The sequence below is a fragment of the Lissotriton vulgaris genome, chromosome 1_1 (assembly GCF_964263255.1).
Source record: "Lissotriton vulgaris chromosome 1_1, aLisVul1.2, whole genome shotgun sequence".
NCBI classification, from domain to species: domain Eukaryota; kingdom Metazoa; phylum Chordata; class Amphibia; order Caudata; family Salamandridae; genus Lissotriton; species Lissotriton vulgaris.
This window is the reverse complement of record NC_141685.1, coordinates 2,006,880,072-2,006,901,349: the sequence shown is the minus strand read 5'-3', so window position 1 is coordinate 2,006,901,349 and position 21,278 is coordinate 2,006,880,072. Positions and strand designations below refer to the sequence as shown.

The 21,278-nt window shown below is 51.7% G+C and overlaps 1 protein-coding gene across 1 annotated transcript in view; it reads left to right on the top strand.

Annotated features, from left to right (window-relative positions):
- Positions 1-21,278, top strand: part of LOC147751530 (GLIPR1-like protein 1) — a 919,403-nt gene that overhangs the window by 399,419 nt on the left and 498,706 nt on the right. The window lies entirely within an intron of this gene.

Here is a 21,278-nt window from a genome sequence, read left to right as displayed (position 1 = left end):
CCAACATCACTGGTCGATGGTGATTGGAGAAGTACACTGACTGCCTCTGAAGCACTCAAGGGCTTTGACTTAAGTTGGCGTGGTGGTGGAGGCACTGAACCCAATGGAGCAGGGGTGCTGCTCCCAGCTTGGTCCCCAGCAGATCCTGCTGCTGCAGGCGTACTTTTTTTTTTGCTCCCAAAAAACGTGGCGAGTGGCACACCAGCCTCCTTGGTAACTTGCTTCTTCTGCTCCTTACTAGCAACTTTCTTGCTAGAGGAGCTACGGAGAACTTTTTTTGGGGCCATCTTCTTCAGAGCAGGTCAGACAGCAGGCCGCAGTTGCACGAATTGTAGAGTTGTCTGAGGCCAGACGTGACATCGCGTGACGTTATGCTGCACACACACACCGCTGCAGGACTTCTTCCTGGCACTGGTGGTTCTCTTGAGTCTTGTGCACCTAAAAACAATGGAAGACAGAGGAACATCAGTTCAGTTATACACCACAAAAAAAATCGAAAAACACTGCAAAATCAGCACAATCCCATTCCATCCATGCCCTCCATGATGTTTAAGTTCAAGACAGCCCACAGAAAGAATAGGCCCATGCTAGACTCAAATACCCTGCCCTGGTGAAAAGGCCACAAGTACAGGCCCAAAAAACGAAAATCACTGAAAAATCAGCACAATCCCAATCCATCCATGCCCTCCATGATGTTTAAATTCAAGACAACCCACAGAAAGACTAGGCCCATGCAAGACTCACTACCCTGGCCTGGGCATAAAGGTTGAAAAGTAGGCAAAATGGTTGCAGGCCTAACAACAAAGCCTGCATTCAAAATGGCCACTTGCCTCTCCCAGCACATGGCCAGTGCCTGTAGCAGACTAGCAGCACTCAAAATGGCCACCAGCCACATGGCCTGTCCCTCCCCATGAACACCCCCAAAAATCGAAAAACACTGCAAAATCAGCACAATCCCAATCCATCCATGTCCTCCATGATGTTTAAGTTCAAGACAGCCCACAGAAAGACTAGGCCCATGCTAGACTCAAATACCCCTGGTGAAAAGGCCACAAGTACAGGCCCAAAAACGAAAATCACTGAAAAATCAGCACAATCCCAATCCATCCATGCCCTCCATGATGTTTAAATTCAAGACAACCCACAGAAAGACTAGGCCCATGCAAGACTCACTACCCTGGCCTGGGCATAAAGGTTGAAAAGTAGGCAAAATGGTTGCAGGCCTAACAACAAAGCCTGCATTCAAAATGGCCACTTGCCTCTCCCAGCACATGGCCAGTGCCTGTAGCAGCACTCAAAATGGCCACCAGCCACATGGCCTGTCCCTCCCCATGAACACCCCCAAAAATCGAAAAACACTGCAAAATCAGCACAATCCCATTCCATCCATGGCCTCCATGATGTTTAAGTTCAAGACAGCCCACAGAAAGACTAGGCCCATGCTAGACTCAAATACCCCTGGTGAAAAGGCCACAAGTACAGGCCCAAAAAACGAAAATCACTGAAAAATCAGCACAATCCCAATCCATCCATGCCCTCCATGATGTTTAAGTTCAAGACAGCCCACAGAAAGACTAGGCCCATGCTAGACTCAAATACCCCTGGTGAAAAGGCCACAAGTACAGGCCCAAAAAACGAAAATCACTGAAAAATCAGCACAATCCCAATCCATCCATGCCCTCCATGATGTTTAAATTCAAGACAACCCACAGAAAGACTAGGCCCATGCAAGACTCACTACCCTGGCCTGGGCATAAAGGTTGAAAAGTAGGCAAAATGGTTGCAGGCCTAACAACAAAGCCTGCATTCAAAATGGCCACTTGCCTCTCCCAGCACATGGCCAGTGCCTGTAGCAGCACTCAAAATGGCCACCAGCCACATGGCCTGTCCCTCCCCATGAACACCCCCAAAAATCGAAAAACACTGCAAAATCAGCACAATCTCATTCCATCCATGGCCTCCATGATGTTTAAGTTCAAGACAGCCCACAGAAAGACTAGGCCCATGCTAGACTCAAATACCCCTGGTGAAAAGGCCACAAGTACAGGCCCAAAAAACGAAAATCACTGAAAAATCAGCACAATCCCAATCCATCCATGCCCTCCATGATGTTTAAGTTCAAGACAGCCCACAGAAAGACTAGGCCTATGCTAGACTCAAATACCCCTGATAAAAAGGCCACAAGTACAGGCCCAAAAAACAAAAAACACTGCAAAATCAGCACAATCCCAATCCATCCATGCCCTCCATGATGTTTAAGTTCAAGACAGCCCACAGAAAGACTAGGCCCATGCTAGACTCAAATACCCCTGGTGAAAAGGCCACAAGTACAGGCCCAAAAAACGAAAATCACTGAAAAATCAGCACAATCCCAATCCATCCATGCCCTCCATGATGTTTACATTCAAGACAATCCACAGAAAGACTAGGCCCATGCAAGACTCACTACCCTGGCCTGGGCATAAAGGTTGAAAAGTAGGCAAAATGGTTGCAGGCCTAACAACAAAGCCTGCATTCAAAATGGCCACTTGCCTCTCCCAGCACATGGCCAGTGCCTGTAGCAGCACTCAAAATGGCCACCAGCCACATGGCCTGTCCCTCCCCATGAACACCCCCAAAAATCGAAAAACACTGCAAAATCAGCACAATCCCATTCCATCCATGGCCTCCATGATTAAGTTCAAGACAGCCCACAGAAAGACTAGGCCCATGCTAGACTCAAATACCCCTGGTGAAAAGGCCACAAGTACAGGCCCAAAAAACGAAAATCACTGAAAAATCAGCACAATCCCAATCCATCCATGCCCTCCATGATGTTTAAGTTCAAGACAGCCCACAGAAAGACTAGGCCCATGCTAGACTCAAATACCCCTGGTGAAAAGGCCACAAGTACAGGCCCAAAAAACGAAAATCACTGAAAAATCAGCACAATCCCAATCCATCCATGCCCTCCATGATGTTTAAATTCAAGACAACCCACAGAAAGACTAGGCCCATGCAAGACTCACTACCCTGGCCTGGGCATAAAGGTTGAAAAGTAGGCAAAATGGTTGCAGGCCTAACAACAAAGCCTGCATTCAAAATGGCCACTTGCCTCTCCCAGCACATGGCCAGTGCCTGTAGCAGCACTCAAAATGGCCACCAGCCACATGGCCTGTCCCTCCCCATGAACACCCCCAAAAATCGAAAAACACTGCAAAATCAGCACAATCCCATTCCATCCATGCCCTCCATGATGTTTAAGTTCAAGACAGCCCACAGAAAGACTAGGCCCATGCTAGACTCAAATACCCCTGGTGAAAAGGCCACAAGTACAGGCCCAAAAAACGAAAATCACTGAAAAATCAGCACAATCCCAATCCATCCATGCCCTCCATGATGTTTAAGTTCAAGACAGCCCACAGAAAGACTAGGCCCATGCTAGACTCAAATACCCCTGATAAAAAGACCACAAGTACAGGCCCAAAAAACAAAAAACACTGCAAAATCAGCACAATCCCAATCCATCCATGCCCTCCATGATGTTTAAGTTCAAGACAGCCCACAGAAAGACTAGGCCCATGCTAGACTCAAATACCCCTGGTGAAAAGGCCACAAGTACAGGCCCAAAAAACGAAAATCACTGAAAAATCAGCACAATCCCAATCCATCCATGCCCTCCATGATGTTTACATTCAAGACAATCCACAGAAAGACTAGGCCCATGCAAGACTCACTACCCTGGCCTGGGCATAAAGGTTGAAAAGTAGGCAAAATGGTTGCAGGCCTAACAACAAAGCCTGCATTCAAAATGGCCACTTGCCTCTCCCAGCACATGGCCAGTGCCTGTAGCAGCACTCAAAATGGCCACCAGCCACATGGCCTGTCCCTCCCCATGAACACCCCCAAAAATCGAAAAACACTGCAAAATCAGCACAATCCCATTCCATCCATGGCCTCCATGATGTTTAAGTTCAAGACAGCCCACAGAAAGACTAGGCCCATGCTAGACTCAAATACCCCTGGTGAAAAGGCCACAAGTACAGGCCCAAAAAACGAAAATCACTGAAAAATCAGCACAATCCCAATCCATCCATGCCCTCCATGATGTTTAAGTTCAAGACAACCCACAGAAAGACTCAGTCCACCCACCACTGAGTACCCCTGGGCAAAAGGCCCCAAAACAGCCCAAAAATCGAAAATTCCAAAATTTTAGTTGCAGCAACTGTAATGCCCCAAACAAACTTACTTGTAAAATTTCTAATCCAACAGTGATCCAAAGAAAGTCAAAAAGGCCTCAAATCCAAATATCCAGCAGCATCCACAAAAAGTAATCCTTCCAGCTCCAGATCCAAATGAAAAGTGACCAGGAGATGGACAAAGCACTGGGAGGAGCCTGCTGGACAGGAACAGGAAGTTGAAGACTGTGGGGCACTTCCTTCCTCCCACCCCCCTCCCCCCCTCCCCAAAATGGACTCCTCGCTAAAAAAGTGCAGGCAAATGTCAACCTAAGGAGTTATTCAGATTAAAATCATCATTTCAAGAAGGTTTATGCTGCTTGCTGGTGGATTTCCTGTGCAGAATTGCATATTTGATATTTTCGCTTCTGCGAGATTGTTGCTGCTCACCGCATCTCAAATCTCGCAATTGCGAAGTACCGCGAGACGTGATCTCGCCGTACTCGAGTTGACAAAGTCTCTCTGTGCAAGTTGGCAAGCCGCGATGACGTAATCACGCTCGCCAAATTCCCGCGGGATCACACAGCAAGATCCAAAATGGCGCAGCACTCGCAAAATATCGAGAAAAACAACTCGGCAAACGATGATAAACGCCGCGCGCCGCAAAAATTGTATCACCAACGACGCGAGCTGCAAAAAAAATCCGCTGCGTGCGAATTTGCGGATTTTGCGGGAAATTCGCAAATCTCGCGGATTGCGAATTTCCCAAAAATCCGCAAAATCCGCGAGGGTAACGGATTTTCCGCCCATGCTTAATAACAAGGACATGTGCATTGACATCAAGGATGCATAATAGGTATTCGTTTGTAATTACATGTCATGCACTACATGATGATTTACCTTGTGAGTCCATGGAGCAAAATCCAACATACATGGACAGTGGCATCAACCAGTAGACCAAATAAGTCAGTGAAGGATCTCACCTGGAAAGCAGCTGAAACATTCGCCACTAGACTGCCAGGGACTGGCCGTACCTTACTCCATCAGAGTGGTGTGATGCTCAAAGGGTTCCACCTCCAGATAGCCCCTAGAGTACAAATGACAGACACAAAAGGGTGATCGGGCGAGGGAAGGAGAGGATGGGAACTGCGGGGAGGGAGACCTGAAACAGAGGCACACAAGCATTAGGAGTACAATCTCATGTCACAGACACTACAAATACCACATCAGTCACTCTGCCAGTCACACCTGTGAAATGCACCGACTGTAGCCAATTAGAGACCAGTCATCATGCTATCACATAAGAGCAGATGCCGTAACACGGACACATGAAACCTAGGACAGCCTGTCACCTATTTCAGTCTTGGTTAAAGGTCACTAATCTGCTACGATGCAAAGAGATTTGTGTTCACAAATAATCGTTTACTAGGTATGCTGATGTGTCCCCTGCAAACACAGGTAGACATATATAAGTTGTACTTCTGCAAAGTGTAACATCTGTACATGTTCATATGTACCTGTAAGGGCCATGAGGGCAGACTGTACATCACCCACAACTGCTGTCAGCATCACATATGATGTGGAAGACAATCACCTAATTGCAATACAGGCACTATGTAGCAGGTATTTTGCTATAGTAACTGAGCCTCAACATGGTAAACATGACATGCTGGTGGAATAATAGTAAACAACAATCAATGAGGACCCAAGCCACATAAATAACCCGACCGGCACACATAAATGCTGCACAGGACAAGAGACTCATGGGAATTACCGCACCCCACTGGTAGCACAGAATATTGAACATGTGCATCAGCACACCATTGTGATGTCATCAGCCCAACATACATGGCATCAGGTCAATGTAAACAGAACTCATACTCACAGTGAAGGCTGGTGTAGCGGTAGTCACAACCTGCAGTGAGGTAACGACACAACAGCAACATGACATACTGCAACAAGGGGTGATGCATCCATGCGAACAGAATCACAGGGCAGTTGTCTTAACATGTGGAACTTTCACTGGCCCCACCTACACAACATGGATGTTATGTACCAAACTGGACTGGTCCACAAGTTGGAGGTGATGATCTTGATACATTGTAATGCACACAGTGAGGCTGCAATCCCCCACAGAGTCTGTGGTTGAGACCTCCCACACAATGTTGAACCATGGCATATGCAATGTATCACTGTCAATGTCAATCCACATTGATGCTGCCATCAGAGTCTAAAACAAGTACAGATGACTGTCAGGTGGGGTGGCTATCCTGTCATGGGAGTGGGCCTACATGTAATAGGAAACATGATGTGGTGACATGTATGCATGGTCAAACTACATGTGCAAGAACATGTACCACACTATTGAAAACATACCAACGCTAAACAGCCTAATATGAGTCCTTACCCAAATAGACTTCTCCACATGTCCATGCATGCTCCCTTTATTCGGCTGACGTTGCCATCATGATGATCAATAGCAGGATGACCAAGATGGCACCAGCGGACAACAAGCAGGGTGAGCTGAGGATGAGAGGCACACAAGGGGTCAAGTACTGTTGCATGTCATTCTCACATTCTCATGTTAATTACCCTGATGTTGTAGTACACTTGTACATTCCAACTACACACATAGCACATATGTGTGTTGCATGACATCTGCACCTGTGTGCCACTGCACATCAACCATAAAAAAGGACATTGCATTCAGTCAGCTGCATACACAGCATGCTACCCATGCAACTCTGAAGTTGAGTACTGGACAATATCCTACTATGACTCACCATCATGAGAAGTTGCGGATGAGGTGACTCCGGATATCATCTTCTACCTCCTCGTCACTTGCATCCTGGCCAAGGCCTTCATCCTCAACGGGCAGATGTTCCAGCTCCTCAGGATCGAGGATGAGTGGCACAGCCTTCTCCACTGCCATGTTGTGCAGCATGCAGCAAACAATAAAGATGTTACACACCTTGAGTGGGGTGTATTGGAGTGCACCGCCTGTCTTGTCCAGGCACCTGAACCTGCTCTTCAGGAGTCCAAAAGTACACTCAATCACCCGCCTGGTCTTCCCATGAGCATTGTTGTACCGCTGGTCTGCAGCTGTCCTGGGATTGCGTAGTGGAGTCATTAGCCACGGCATGTTAGGATATCCAGCGTCTCCTGCAAATTGACCGCTGAGCCTGCTCCTGGCAAAGTCACCCCCCACGCATCACCGCTGTTGCCGCTGCCTGCCTCCTGTCTCTGCCTGTCCCGAGCGACCCAGCCGCTTGCCACAGCCTTTTCCCGCCTCTGCCTCCATGCGGCCCCGCCACCCGCCAGCCCATTCGCCGCCCCGCTTCCGCCACCCAGCTGACCCGCCCTCCCGGATACCTTCTTATGATGCCCACGCGCAGCGGGCGTGCCAATTGTGCGCCGAAGGCGCGCCAAAGGCAAGCCCGTGAGCGCCCGTCCGTGCCTGGACCGCGCCCAGCGACAGGACCCCTGGCCCTCGCTGATGCAAGACGACCCGACAGACCTACGACGCCGCCTCAACGCACTCAATGCTGGCCCGAACCCCGCCTGTTTCCGGGCCACCCCGAAACGCTTCCATGGACCCTTTACCTGAAAAACCTGCAAGTTCACCTGCCTCCGAACCTGCACCGCACCGGCCAAGCCAGACACCAGCAGCAACCACCTCAAGTGTATCCTGCTCAACACCCGCTCCACCCACAGACACGCCGTGGAACTCTGGAAACTCCTCGAAACAACATCACCAGACATCGCCTTCCTCTCGGAAACCTGGATGAACGCCTCCTCAGCCCCTGACATCGCCATCACCATCCCGGACGGGTACAAGATCATCAGGAGGGACTGCATCAACAAGACCGGAGGAGGCATCGCCATCGTCCACAAGAACACCATCCGCATCTCGACCGATTCCAACGACACCTTCGCCACCGCGGAGCACCTCCACTTCCAGATACACACCGACCCAAAGACAACCCTCAGAGGCACCCTCGTCTACGGTAAACATCGTTTACAACGATGTTTTCACAACGCGGTACCTTTACAACGCGGCCGTGACAACGCAAGTCGTTACCACGACTTGCGCTGGAGGGCGCTCAAGGTTTAAAAATAGTTAATTTACTATCCTAACACCTTCCCTAGGGTCCACGGGGACTGGTGTTAGAATAGTAAATTAAACTATTCAAAATCCGCGCCCCCCAACGCAAGTCGTGGTAACGACTTGCGTTGTCACGGCCGCGTGGTAATGGTATGCGTTGTGACGGTACGCGTTGTACCGTCATATATCCTCGTCTACAGACCCCCGGGACCACGCACCCAATTCAGCGAAGACATCACGAACTTCATCAGCCCGCACGCCCTCCCCTCCGCCGACTACATCCTGCTAGGGGACCTCAACTTCCACCTGGAGAACAACAAGGACCGCAACACCGCAGCCCTGCTAAAAAACTTCGCCAACCTCGGACTCAAGCAACTGGTCAACACCCCCACCCACTACGGCAGCCACACGCTTGATCCCGTCTTCTCTTCCAGCAAGCACATCACCTTCAGCCACGCCACCGGACTCCACTGGACCGACCACAGCTGCGTCCACTTCAGCTTCAGAAGTACCACGACCCACCACCACCCGCAACAGGTTCCTCACAGGAGCTGGAGCAAGATCACCGCCGACCAGCTCACCACCTCCCTTAGCCAGAGCCCACCCGCCAGCACAACGGACCCCAACGAAGCAGCCCGCAACTTCACACAGTGGCTTACCACCTGCGCCGACGACCTCGCACTACTGAAGAACCCTCCCAGCAGACCCAGAAGCAAGAAGGCCTCCTGGTTCACCGGCGAACTCAAGGACTCCAAGAAGAACTGCCGCACCCTCGAGGAAGCCTGGCTCCTCGACCAGACCACAGACAACATGACCGCGCTCAAAGAAGCCACCCGCAAGCACCACCAGCTCATCCGCACCACCAAGAAGAAATCACTGAAGGAACGACTGGACAACAACGTCCACGACAGCAAGGAACTCTTCAGCATCGTCAAGGAGTTCTCCAACCCCTGCACCGGCAACAACGACATCACTCCTCCACAAGACTTCTGCGACTCTCTCGCCTCGTTCTTCCACCGCAAGATCGCCGACATCCACAACAGCTTCGGTGCACCATCCACGCACCCAACCGTCGAACCAACGCCCCCCACCGCCACCCTCCGCACCTGGACCACGGTGACCACCGAAGACACAGCCCACACGATGAACACCATCCACTCCGGATCTCCGACCGACCCCTGCCCCCACCACGTCTTCAACAAGGCCGACTCCACCATCGCACCGCAACTCCGGAACATCATCAACACCTCCTTCAACACCGCCACCTTCCCGGAGAGCTGGAAGCATGCCGAGCTCAGCGCCCTACTGAAGAAACCAACAGTGGACCCCGCCGACCTCAAGAACTTCCGCCCCATCTCGCTCCTCCCTTTTCCTGCGAAAGTCATCGAGAAGATCGTCAACAGACAGCTGGCTGCCTTCCTCGAGACGACCGGATCCCTCGACCCCTCGCAATCCGGTTTCATAGCCAACCACAGCACCGAGACCGCACTGATCGCAGCCACGGACGACATCCGAGCCCTGCTCGACAAGGGGGAAACAGCGGCACTCATCCTCCTGGACCTCTCCGCAGCGTTCGACACGGTCTGCCACCGCACCCTAGTTCAACGCCTCAGCAACATCGGCATCCAAGAGAAGGCACTGGAGTGGATCATCTCGTTCCTCGCCGGAAGAACACAGAGAGTTTGCCTCCCCCCATTTCGATCCGAGGCCACCGAAGTCATCTGCGGCGTACCACAAGGATCTTCACTCAGCCCCACCCTCTTCAACGTCTACATGAGACCACTTGCAGCCATCGCACGCCAACACAACCTCAACATCATCTCCTACGCCGACGACACCCAGCTGATCCTCTCCCTCACCAGGGACCCCGACACCGCCAGAACCTGCCTACACGAAGGGATGAAAGACGTCGCCGAGTGGATGAAGAACAGCCGCCTGAAACTAAATTCGGACAAGACGGAAGTCCTCATCCTGGGACCACCGCCCTCCGCCTGGGACGACTCCTGGTGGCCTCCCGCCCTGGGCACCGCTCCCAAACCAACAGACCACCCACGCAACCTGGGCTTTATCCTGGACTCTTCCCTCTCAATGACCAGACAAGTCAACGCCGTCTCCTCATCGTGCTTCAACACCCTACGCATGCTCTGCAAGATCTTCCGATGGATCCCGACCGAAACCAGGAAGACGGTCACCCAGGCACTCATCACCAGCCGACTGGACTACGGAAACACCCTCTACCCTGGAACCACAGCCAAGCTACAGACGAGACTCCAACACATCCAGAACGCCTCCGCCCGACTCATCCTGAACATCCCCCGACGCAGCCCCATCTCCGGCCACCTGAGGGACCTGCACTGGCTCCCCATCAACAAGAGGATCACGTTCAGTCCCCTCACCCACGCACACAAGTCTCTCCACGACCTGGGCCCGAAGAACCTCAACGACCGATTGACCTTCTACACGCCCACCCGCCAGCTACGATCTACCAGCCTCGCCCTCGCCGCCGTACCACGCATCCGAAGAGCCACCGCCGGAGGCAGATCCTTCTCCTACCTGGCGGTCAAGACATGGAACTCCCTCCCCATCCACCTTCGACTGACCCAGGACCATCTCGCCTTCAGGAGACAACTCAAGACCTGGCTGTTCGAGCAGTAGCGGACCCCCTCCCCCAAGCGCCTTGAAAACCCTCCCGGGTGAGTAGCGCACTATACAAGTGTTATGATTGATTGATTGATCATGGAAATGAGTGTGTAATATGATGCAGTTCATGAAGTAATGACATGATGACATACATGGCTAACAGAGTACACCCACCAACTAGACATGCCCGATGGTTGTGCAGCTGCAGCATCATCTGTGGTATCCTGCTACGCTTCATGATGAATGCATCGTGGCACGATCCTGGAAAGCGAGCACAAACATGTGTGATAAGCATGTTGGCAAGACACACCACCAGGGCATTTATCGAGTGGTAGTGTTTCCTGTTGCGAAAAGCTTGCTCCTGAGCCTGTGGTGGAACCAGACCAACATGTGTACCATCAATTGCACCAATGACGTGTGGCATGCGTCCCAGGGCATAGAATTCCCCCTTGACATCTGTCAACTGTTCAGGAGTAGGGAATGTGATGAATTCATCAATGTGCAGCAACATTGCATCCAATACATCAGCTAATACCCGGCTAAACATGGTCTGTGACATCCCTCCCACATCAGCTATGGTAAATTGGAACGTACCTGTGGCAAAGAAATTTGGTGCCGCCATCACCTTTACCTTGGGTGTCAGCGCAGTCGGATACCTATGTCGTGGTAGCAGGTGGGCTTCCAGTCTGTCCGTCAGGTCCTGAATCAACTGTGCTGGGAAGCGGTAACGCCGTATGCAATCACGTTCCCTCATGGCATCCAAGTGTGGCAACGGCCTTGGCAGAGGGGGTGCCCTGCAAAATCATTTACCAGTGAATAATTGTGTAGAACTGTCAGACAAAGAAAATCACAATGTACATGGCACAAGCAAAAATGCTCAACACATCAATACCATTGTGAGTGTGGCGTGGGATACACATACAGGAAACATGTGACAGCTCCAAGCCACTCCTACATGTTAAGTACAAGACCTGTGGTCTGTGAAATGGGCATGACATGCATAAAAATGTTCCAACGGGAAGGTCTGAGTCAGCGTGACAATGTATCTGGTCAGTCACACGCGTCACGTGATTTACATTAGCAGGTTGTCTGGACCTCCAGACAGCTGACAGCAATGCACACACCCACAACACATGTACCATAATTAGCAATCATCAGACATATTCTGTTTGCCATGTGACATTTGCAATGTTCAAACATAGGCATCATCTGACAGGCCAAATATATCTTATTTACTATTTGTGTATGATGCCATCACACAGATGGACCGATCATTGGCACAAGTGGCATGGTGTACGTACATGGGACACCCTCTCATCACAGCAAGGACACATCATCTATGCTCCTACAGCAGATATACTTAACAGTATGAACAAGTTACTTACCTTTTGTAATGATTCAGCTGTAATTAACAGTAGTCTGCAACTGATTCCTACCTTGGAAAACATACCCCAGCAAGACCAATGCCTGTGGTGGGTTTTGAACAAAATAATCACACAAGTAAATACAGGAGGACGGAGTGGCCAAATTAGACATCCCTCCGGACTTGGCTGTCCAGGCAGTAGTGTTTTCTAAACGTGTGCATTGAGGCCCACGTAGCTGCCTGACAATTTTCCTGCAAGGGGACTCCCCGACCCAGGGCAGTAGTAGCCACCATGTCCCAAGTGGAATGGGCACTCAGCCCAACATGAGTCTACGTATTTGGGAAGGGGTACCAAGCCTTCATACACCAGACAACACACAGAGAGATGGTCTGCTTGTGTACCGGCCTTCAATTTACAGCATACAGGTGACAGACTAAAAGGTGTTTATCCACAAGGAACTGTAGTGTGCCAACCACATAGTATGTGAGCACACATTTTGGGTCCAGACGGTGTATCAGCTCCATCTCCTTTGGGGGATGCGGAGGCGGGAATTAGGTGTACAAGGTGAAAGAGTGTCCGAAGTGAAAGTCCGTGTCAAACTAGTGCTTGAAATAGGGTGTATTCTGAAACGCTAACTTGTCCGGATGGACTGAAAGGTGAGGAGGTTATGTAGTAAGAGCCTGAACCTCACTCACTCTCCTGGCAGTGTTGATGGCAAAGAGAAAAGCAGTCTTCGGAGTAAGAAGGCTGAGAAGAAAATTGTGCAGTTGCTCAAAGGGAACACACTACAGAAATGTAAGAAATATGTTGAAGTCCCACTGAGTCAACACATACGGAACATCATGACAATTGTGTCTGATGCCTTGCAGAAAACAACTCACAATAGGGGACTAGTACAAAGAAGGTTGATCAGTCAGCCTTCGTATGGGTGTGAGGCCATTAACGTAGCCCTTGACAGTGTCCAGAGCAGAGCCCTACTGGGCATGAGGAAGAAGGAAGAGATGAATTTCATGAAGAGGTGCAGAATGAGGGTCCACAGCCTTTGGTGTGCACCATGCCACTAATAGTGTCCACCTGCAGTCGTATTCAAACTTTGTGTAGTGTCACCTGGCAGCATAGATGAAATTACAGACTTGAGGATGTAAGTCAAATGCCTCTACAGTCGCTGCTCAATCTCCAAGCATGGAGGCGGAGACTGTCCAGGTACGGGTGGAGGACCGTCCTCTGATGCAGCAACATAGGGTCCTCCAGGAGAGGCAGGTGACCTGGCTGGTCAACTGACATACTGAGGACTCTGGATACCAGTACAGACATGTACATCCGTGTTGCGCAGCTAAGGCCAAAGTGCAGCTGGGAAACTGTAAGTGCTTGTGGCCTAACGTGACCCGCAGGTAGGGCCGGTGTGCCGGCAGGATGGGGATGTAGGAATATACATCCTGGAAGTCCACCGCTACCATCCGGTCTCCTTGGTACAGGGCAGGTAGGACCTGGGCGACTCTCAGCATTTTGAGCGTCTACTTCCAGAGGAAGCCATTGGCATTACATGTGTCCAAGATAGTGGGTACGCCCCCATTGGCATTCTTGGGTAGCAGTAAGTAGTCAGAGTAGCAGACACACCCTATTTTGGGACCAGGAACGGGGATGTTGGCCCCCTTGCCCTAGAGGGCTGTGACTCCTGCATGCTGCAGTTGCCAATGGTCTCCAGATACACATGTGGATGGCGGTGGCATGGCTTCAGTGGTTGCATCAAGGGTGAGGGATTAGCCGCTTGGGATGATTTGCTGCGCCCACATGTCAAATGTGACAGTGCGCCAGTGGTAGAGGTGTTGGCGAATCATGCCCCCCACTGGTGTCACATGGCCATGAAAGAACACGGTAGGGGGGTGTGTACGCAGATGTAGCAGGGGAGGTGTGGACTGACCTCCCGTTGTCCACAAAAAGAGCAAAGAGGTATCAGTTTGCTGGTGCAGGGGCAACAGGCCCATGGACCAGCCCGTAGCCCTGGAGTCCTTAATGTGCTCCAGCGCATGGTCTGCCTTGTTGCCAAAAAGGCAACGTACATCAAACGGCATGTCCATGAGTGTACTCTGGACATCGGGTACAAATTGGTTGGACTCCAACCAGGCTTTGCTACGATTTGCCTCCGTGGTTGCCATCGCCCTGCCCAGTGAGTCGATGCGATCCAGCCCACACAGGATCACATGCCATGCTGCTGCTTGCCCTTCCACAAGGGCTTGGTCAAGTTTTGCCCGTACCAACAACGGGCAGCAGTTCCGCAACCATATCCCGCTAAGAGTGGGTGTAGCGGACAAAGAGGCATGTGATGTTGGAAGACCACAGTTCCAGACTCAGGGAGGATGATACAATCTTGGCCTACTGCTCATACCTCATGGATACCCTGTCCGGCAGGGCAGATGGGAATGTGGGCTGTGAATTGGAGGCCAGGATGCCCAGGCTCTCTGGGGTGGGGTAGCAGGCAGGACACATGGGTAGTCCTGTGGCGGGTTTTGGCATCTGCCCACGTGCCTATCCACAGCCAAACCTGCTTCGGGCCTGGACCTAGTGCCCCAAATAGCGTCAGGCAATGCCTCGTGACACGGCTGCAGAGGCTCAGCCGAGCCTGACAGCACTTTAAGAACGTCAGTGAGGCGGTTGTACCTCACAGCCGCGACAGGGAGACGAAGGGGCAAGGCTTTGGCCGCCCGCCTCCACACCACACTGTAGGTTTGGCCCTCCTCCGAAGCCACGGTTGGATTTGTGACAAAAACGGTGTCTGACAAGTTGTGCAGACCACTCGCATCCCCCAGTCCACATGTCCATTCATCTTGGGATTGACACTCACGTATCAGTGAGTCTTTAGTCCAATCACAATACTCCTTATCACCCATTCCATGATTATCAGGGTTGGCGAGAGATGTGGCCGGCTCATCTAATTAATACTCCCCATGCGGCATCTAAGGTGGCGTTTGGCTGTGCCGTTCCCGCCCCAGAGCCATTTAGAGTGTGGTTTTGTGGACGGCACCACGCGATGACGGCGCCGAGGGTGAGACCTGGGTGACTGTAGACGGTGCGTGCGTGAGGTCAACCAGCGAGGACCAGAATCAAGTTCTGGATCCAGTGTGGCCCAGCGGCACAGTGCCAAATGCACCAGCGCTGTCTGAGCCAAAGCACCAGTCAGCGTCAGGGCCAGACCACCAGACCCACTAGGGAGCCCAGGCGTGTCCGCTGGGCCCAATACCGCAGCATTGCCCGTCGGAGGAGTGAGGGACAGCACGGCCATGAGGAAGCGCTCAAACGCATCCTGCGTTGCATGCTGCCCATGGACCGTGGGGCAGGCTACGACGCCCGTGACTGTGACGGAGCTGTGTGGGTGTTGTAACACATATCCCCTGCTGCATTGCACGTGCATCGTGGGGAGTTGGAAGAGCGATGACCTCTCTGACTTCTTGTGTTTTGCCGACAACTTTGCCACAGAGGATTGATGTTGACTCCTGGACCTCTGATGGCTCAAACCCAACGCCCGGTCCCTTGACATCCGTCCAGACCATGACCTCTTGCAGTGCAAGGCAACTGCTGGATGTTGGACCTGGGCCTCTTGGCAGGGTCATCCCTAAACTTTTTGCCTTCCTCCAATACTCTCTCTGACCTGTTTTTGTTGGTTTAATGACTCTGGGCACTTTACCACTGCTGACCAGTGCTAAAGTGCATATGCTCTCCCTATATAAAGTGTAACTGTGTTTGGTATACCTGATTGGTCCATTGGATTTACTGTCAGTCCCCAGTAAAGTGCACCATGAGTGCCAGGGCTTGTAAATACCAATACTGCTAGTGGGCCTGCAGCGCTGGTTGCGCCACCCACAGAAGCAGCCTTAAAATGTGTCTAGGGTCTGCCATTGCAGAACCTGTGTGCAGTCTGGTACTGTCATGCTGGCTGGGCAAGTGCACACACTTGCCAGCCCCTAAACCTTCCCTTAACTTCATATTAGTCACCCCTATGGTAGGCCCTAGGGCAGGGTGCATTGTAAGTGTAAGGTAGGACATGCTCTGATGTATGTGGCATGTCCTAATAGTGAATTACAGCCAACTTCGTTTTTCACTAATGTAAGGCTACCTGCTCCCCTTAGGCCAGGATGGGCTGCTGGAATTATTACACTCTATAATCCCAGCAGGCTCAGGGAACATGGTAGAAATTAAATGTTTAGTATGCCTGAACTCAGAATAATAAAATACTTATTTTAGTAAAGTTTATTTTAATATCCTGTGTTTGCAAATGCTACTTTTAGAAAGTCAGCATTTGCTTGCCTAACCATTTCAGCCCGCCTCTGCAGTATGTGTATCTGACTGTCTGGGATGTGTGAGTGACAGGGCTGGGGGATGACAGGTGGTGAATGCAAGGATTACACCTTAGTGGGAGGTAGGAGTGCCCCTTGACTCTTAATCTGGCTGTGCTCTGCCACCACAATGCTGGCTCCGCCCCCCTGGGGAGCGACTGATGACTCAGCCTGCACCTGGCCCAGGAAGGGCGAAGCCCCATCATCAAGGTACTCCTGGCTGCCCCTGTCCACACAATGCTGGCTCCACCTCCTGCGGAGCGTCTGATGTGCCTGCCCTCACACTGAATGCAGAAGCCAGAAGTACCCCCAACAAGTGCTCAGAGGCTGAGAGTAGTTATGCAAAGGTCCCCCTGGCCTGGGAGAACAAAAGAAACTGTGTATAAAAGTAGGAGCCCTGCTCCTTGTAAATTAGAATCCTGTTTCCCACAAAGAACCTCTGCCCGAATAGAAGGAGAAGAAGACAGACGCTGGAAGGACTGGCCTGCTGCTTGCCTTGCTGAGGAAGGAGAGGAGAAGACTTTTTTAAAAGACTTTGCAGACTTGTGCTTGAGACTTTTCTCCAAGGGCTTGATTGAGCTTGCCCCCTGATCTGGACCCCAGGACTAGTGGGTTCATGGTGCCTTCGCTCGTCTCTATCTGCCAGCCGTGTGTGCCTCCCGCCGGAGTAAGACTGCACCCCTCATCGCCCCCTCCTAGGGCTGTGGCACTCGGGAGCTCGCCTGCCCTTTACCCATGAGAGCCTCGCTCCGATCGGAGTCGCTCTCTGCCCCCGGGTCAGGCTGCTTGCTCCTCTGCCCCTGCCTGCCACTGGAGCGGCTGAAGTGCTCTCGCCCCTCCCGCCGGAATTTCCTCCAGGCCGGTGACCTAAGCCGGGACTGCAGGTGCCCTGCTGCCCCCGCTCGCCAACCCGAGGAGTTTACAGGCCGCGCCGCCCCCCTGTTGGGAGACCCCAGTACCATCTGTACCGGGGTCGAGGGCCGCGCCCACCTGTGTGCACCCACCTGCTTCAGACAGAGACCCGGAGACACTGCCAGAGACGAGTGTACAACTCGTCCCCCCCAAGGAAGGAATTCAGGAATTCAAACCGGGCTCGGGCCCGCAACGTTTTATTTCCCCGTCAGCCTTCCCTGTGCCTTGGCCCAAGAGGCTCCTCTCATCCCTCCCTGCTCCTCAGTACAGCCAGCAGCCCCCACCTCTGGAAAAGGCCGGGGCTCCTCCAGGCTCCTCTCATCGCCTGCTTGCTGCTCCACAGCTCAGCCCCCACCTCCGGAAAAGGCCCAGGGTTTTTCAAGGCTCTCTGTTGTCTCCATTCAAAGCCTACCGCGAGATGCGTGAGAGTTGGTAGGGGCCGAGTCAGTTTCACCCTTGAAGGCAGGAGAGGCGCTGCAAGGCACACCGAAGGCCGGGGAGAGTCCCAAAGCCCCAGAACAGAGAGAGGCTTTCTTTTGAAAGGCAAGAACACGGAGAGAACTGTGGAATTTGAGACACCAAGGGAGATAAAACGTAACAGAGCTAATGTTGGAACATTGAAGTTCAGAAATACGCAGTAAAAGCAAATTACCAAAGAGCTTCCCCTTTTTGAACTGAAACTAAGAATCTTTGCCTATTTACAACCTGTAGTGCACCAGAAACGTTATTTGGTCTTGTGATAAGTCTGACCTAAGAGATATATATATTTTACATAAAGAAGCGTATTTTTATATACTCACAGCCTGGTGTCCATTTGTGGGGGGATTGGTGTATTTTACTGTGTGTGTGATTACATATGCTTAACTAAACAACGCCTGGAGAATAGCCTTGTCTGCTCACGCCACGCACCTAGAGGGTGAGTAAGGGTCATTCTAAAGGGGTCATCCTTTGCCCTGACTTAGAGGAGAGGGTCCCTGCTTGTCACAAGTGCATACTTGCGCCAACCAGAGACCCCCAATTCTAACACTGGAGTTGGTGCCGCTTGTGGGACCACTACCGCCTACATTCCAAAGTCAGGGCCCGGCAGTTGGAGCAGCTCTTGTTGTCGTGTTTGACGTTGAGACAGAGTAGTAACCGACGGTGAGGGTCAGTCACCGATATCAGTTGGTGGCAATCCTCACAGGCTTGATATCGGACATCCCTATTGGCAGCGTCCAGATTATAATATCAAAGTCAAATCAGCAAAAGTGATAGTACAAAGTTTCAATTGTATATAACTAAGGTGACACTCGTACCAGAACTGCGCTGCTGGGGTTTAAAATTCAGACCTGACGTCAGCACACGTAGGCAGCGTCTGAGTACTCAGTCAACGTCATAACGGCGCACACAACGCTAACGACACACATGGAGCCACAGACGTTGCCTACAGACGCACAAGGGTACTGCTGGACACAGATTAGCAGATCCTGTCTGACGGTTGTGGATATTGTAAAGGGAGGAATATGAAACAGACCTGTTAATATCATATGCTATCAGCATGCACAGTGTCGCACATGGCACACACATGAGGTGGTCACACAAGGGTCATGCTGTGCGTCATTTCCACATCTGTGAAGGTGGGCATGTCAATGTCATGATGTGACATTTCCATGTACTGAATGGTGTGCCCTTCCAGTGTTGTCGTGCATCACAATATGTTGCATACGTTACTCAGCTGATAAGTGTTGTATGTATGTGAGACACATGTGCACCATGATCATTGACATGTCTCAACAGCTCTTCACACATCAAGTGAGCCACAAGATGACATTTCCTGTGCTACATCACTGTCTGCCAAACCTAGGCCCTGCTGATGGGAGGATGTCATGCAGATGTATACATCCACATGCTCAATATGAGTGTACACTACATCCCTGCAATGCGATTTCCTGGGGTCACTCTCCCAATGTTGACATGAATGAGGTCATGGATGCAGCCTAGACAACCATTCACTTGAGCATGTCTGACGCACTGTACCGGACATGCATGTGTAGGCCTCTTCCTCATTTCCCCAATGCATTGTGGCCATACGCGAGCAGAGCGTACCCCAATCGTACGTGCGTGTGTACGCCTCGTTTCCCAATGCATTCTAGCCATACGCGAGCAGAGCGTACCCCAATCGTACGTGCGGGTGTATGCCTCGTTTCCCAATGCATTGTAGCCATACGCGAGCAGAGCGTACCCCATCGTACGTGCGTGTGTACGCCTCGTTTCCCAATGCATTGTAGCCAGACGCGAGCAGAGCGTACCCCTATCGTACGTGGGTGTGTATGCCTCATTTCCCAATGCATTCTAGCCATACGCGAGCAGAGCGTACCCCAATCGTACGTGCGTGTGTACGCCTCGTTTCCCAATGCATTCTAGCCATACGCGAGCAGAGCGTACCCCCATCGTACGTGCGTGTGTACGCCTCGTTTCACCATTCAATGAGTTGCATTTGGATGGCAATCGCACCGTACTTGTGTGTACTTTCAAAAACAGAAACATCGCTTGGAGAAGGTAGTAGCACGCACGCTATGCTGCTGAATTGAAATCCTCAGCGCTGCTGAAATTTTAAAAATACCGCTTTTGTATCTTGGTTGCTATAATTTGCATTTCCCCCGTTTTTAATTCAATCTTTGTGTGCCCTCTTACTTGCACCTTAAATTGGGCCCCCCACCGCGCTTTTCGCGGATCTGTGTCACTTTCTCTTCTGCCTTCGTGTTTGGCGCCGGGCGCCATCTTGGGGGTGGTGTGTAGCGAGTGTGCCACTTGTTTGAGCGCTCTAGCGCTCACTTGGACCACAGGTGAGCCCTACTTAAGGCGAGCTTAGCAGTTGCTCGGCCTTGGAGAAGGTAGTAGCACGCACGCGCGCTATGCTGCTGAATTGAAATCCTCAGCGCTGCTGATATTTAAAAAATACCGCTTTTGTATCTTGGTTGCTATAATTTGCATTTCCCCCGTTTTTAATTCAATCTTTGTGTGCCCTCTTACTTGCACCTTAAATTGGGCCCCCCACCGCGCTTTTCGCGGATCTGTGTCACTTTCTCTTCTGCCTTCGTGTTTGGCGCCGGGCGCCATCTTGGGGGTGGTGTGTAGCGAGTGTGCCACTTGTTTGAGCGCTCTAGCGCTCACTTGGACCACAGGTGAGCCCTACTTAATGCTCGCCTCCTGCGCGCAGCGGTGACGCGCAGCGGTAGCGCCGGACTCGCACCGGAGTCAAGCCAGAGTCCTGCCCGTCTGCGCCCGTCTGCGTCCCGGAGGCGTGCGGAGCGGCGGGTGGGGCTCTACCACCAGGGATGTGTCCCCCTGGGACTCCTGTCCAGCATTATTCCCCTTTGGAGCTTCGTTCTCTCAACCCTCGGGTCTCAGGCTGTCGCACTGTCTTTCCCGGACGTCATCATGGGAAATCCTGTTGCCCGGGTTGTGGCTGGCGCCCTACCCGCTCGCTCTTTCCACGGCCGAGCAATAACACCCTTAGTGTAGGCTTCGGTTGCATGCTATTAAACACCAGGTCAGCATGTAAACATGCTCAAGACATCTTTGAGCTCCTAGATTCAGTGAAGCCACTATGTCTTATGCTCACTGAGACGTGGTGGGGTGATTTCTCCAACCCTGATGTTGTTACGGCAATCCCGCCTGACTACAACATCTTCAGGAAGGATAGAGCTAAGGGAAGGGGCGGTGGAGTTGCTTTGGTGGTCAAGAAAGGTACCCCGTGTGCGATCTTGCCGGCAATGGACATCCGAGG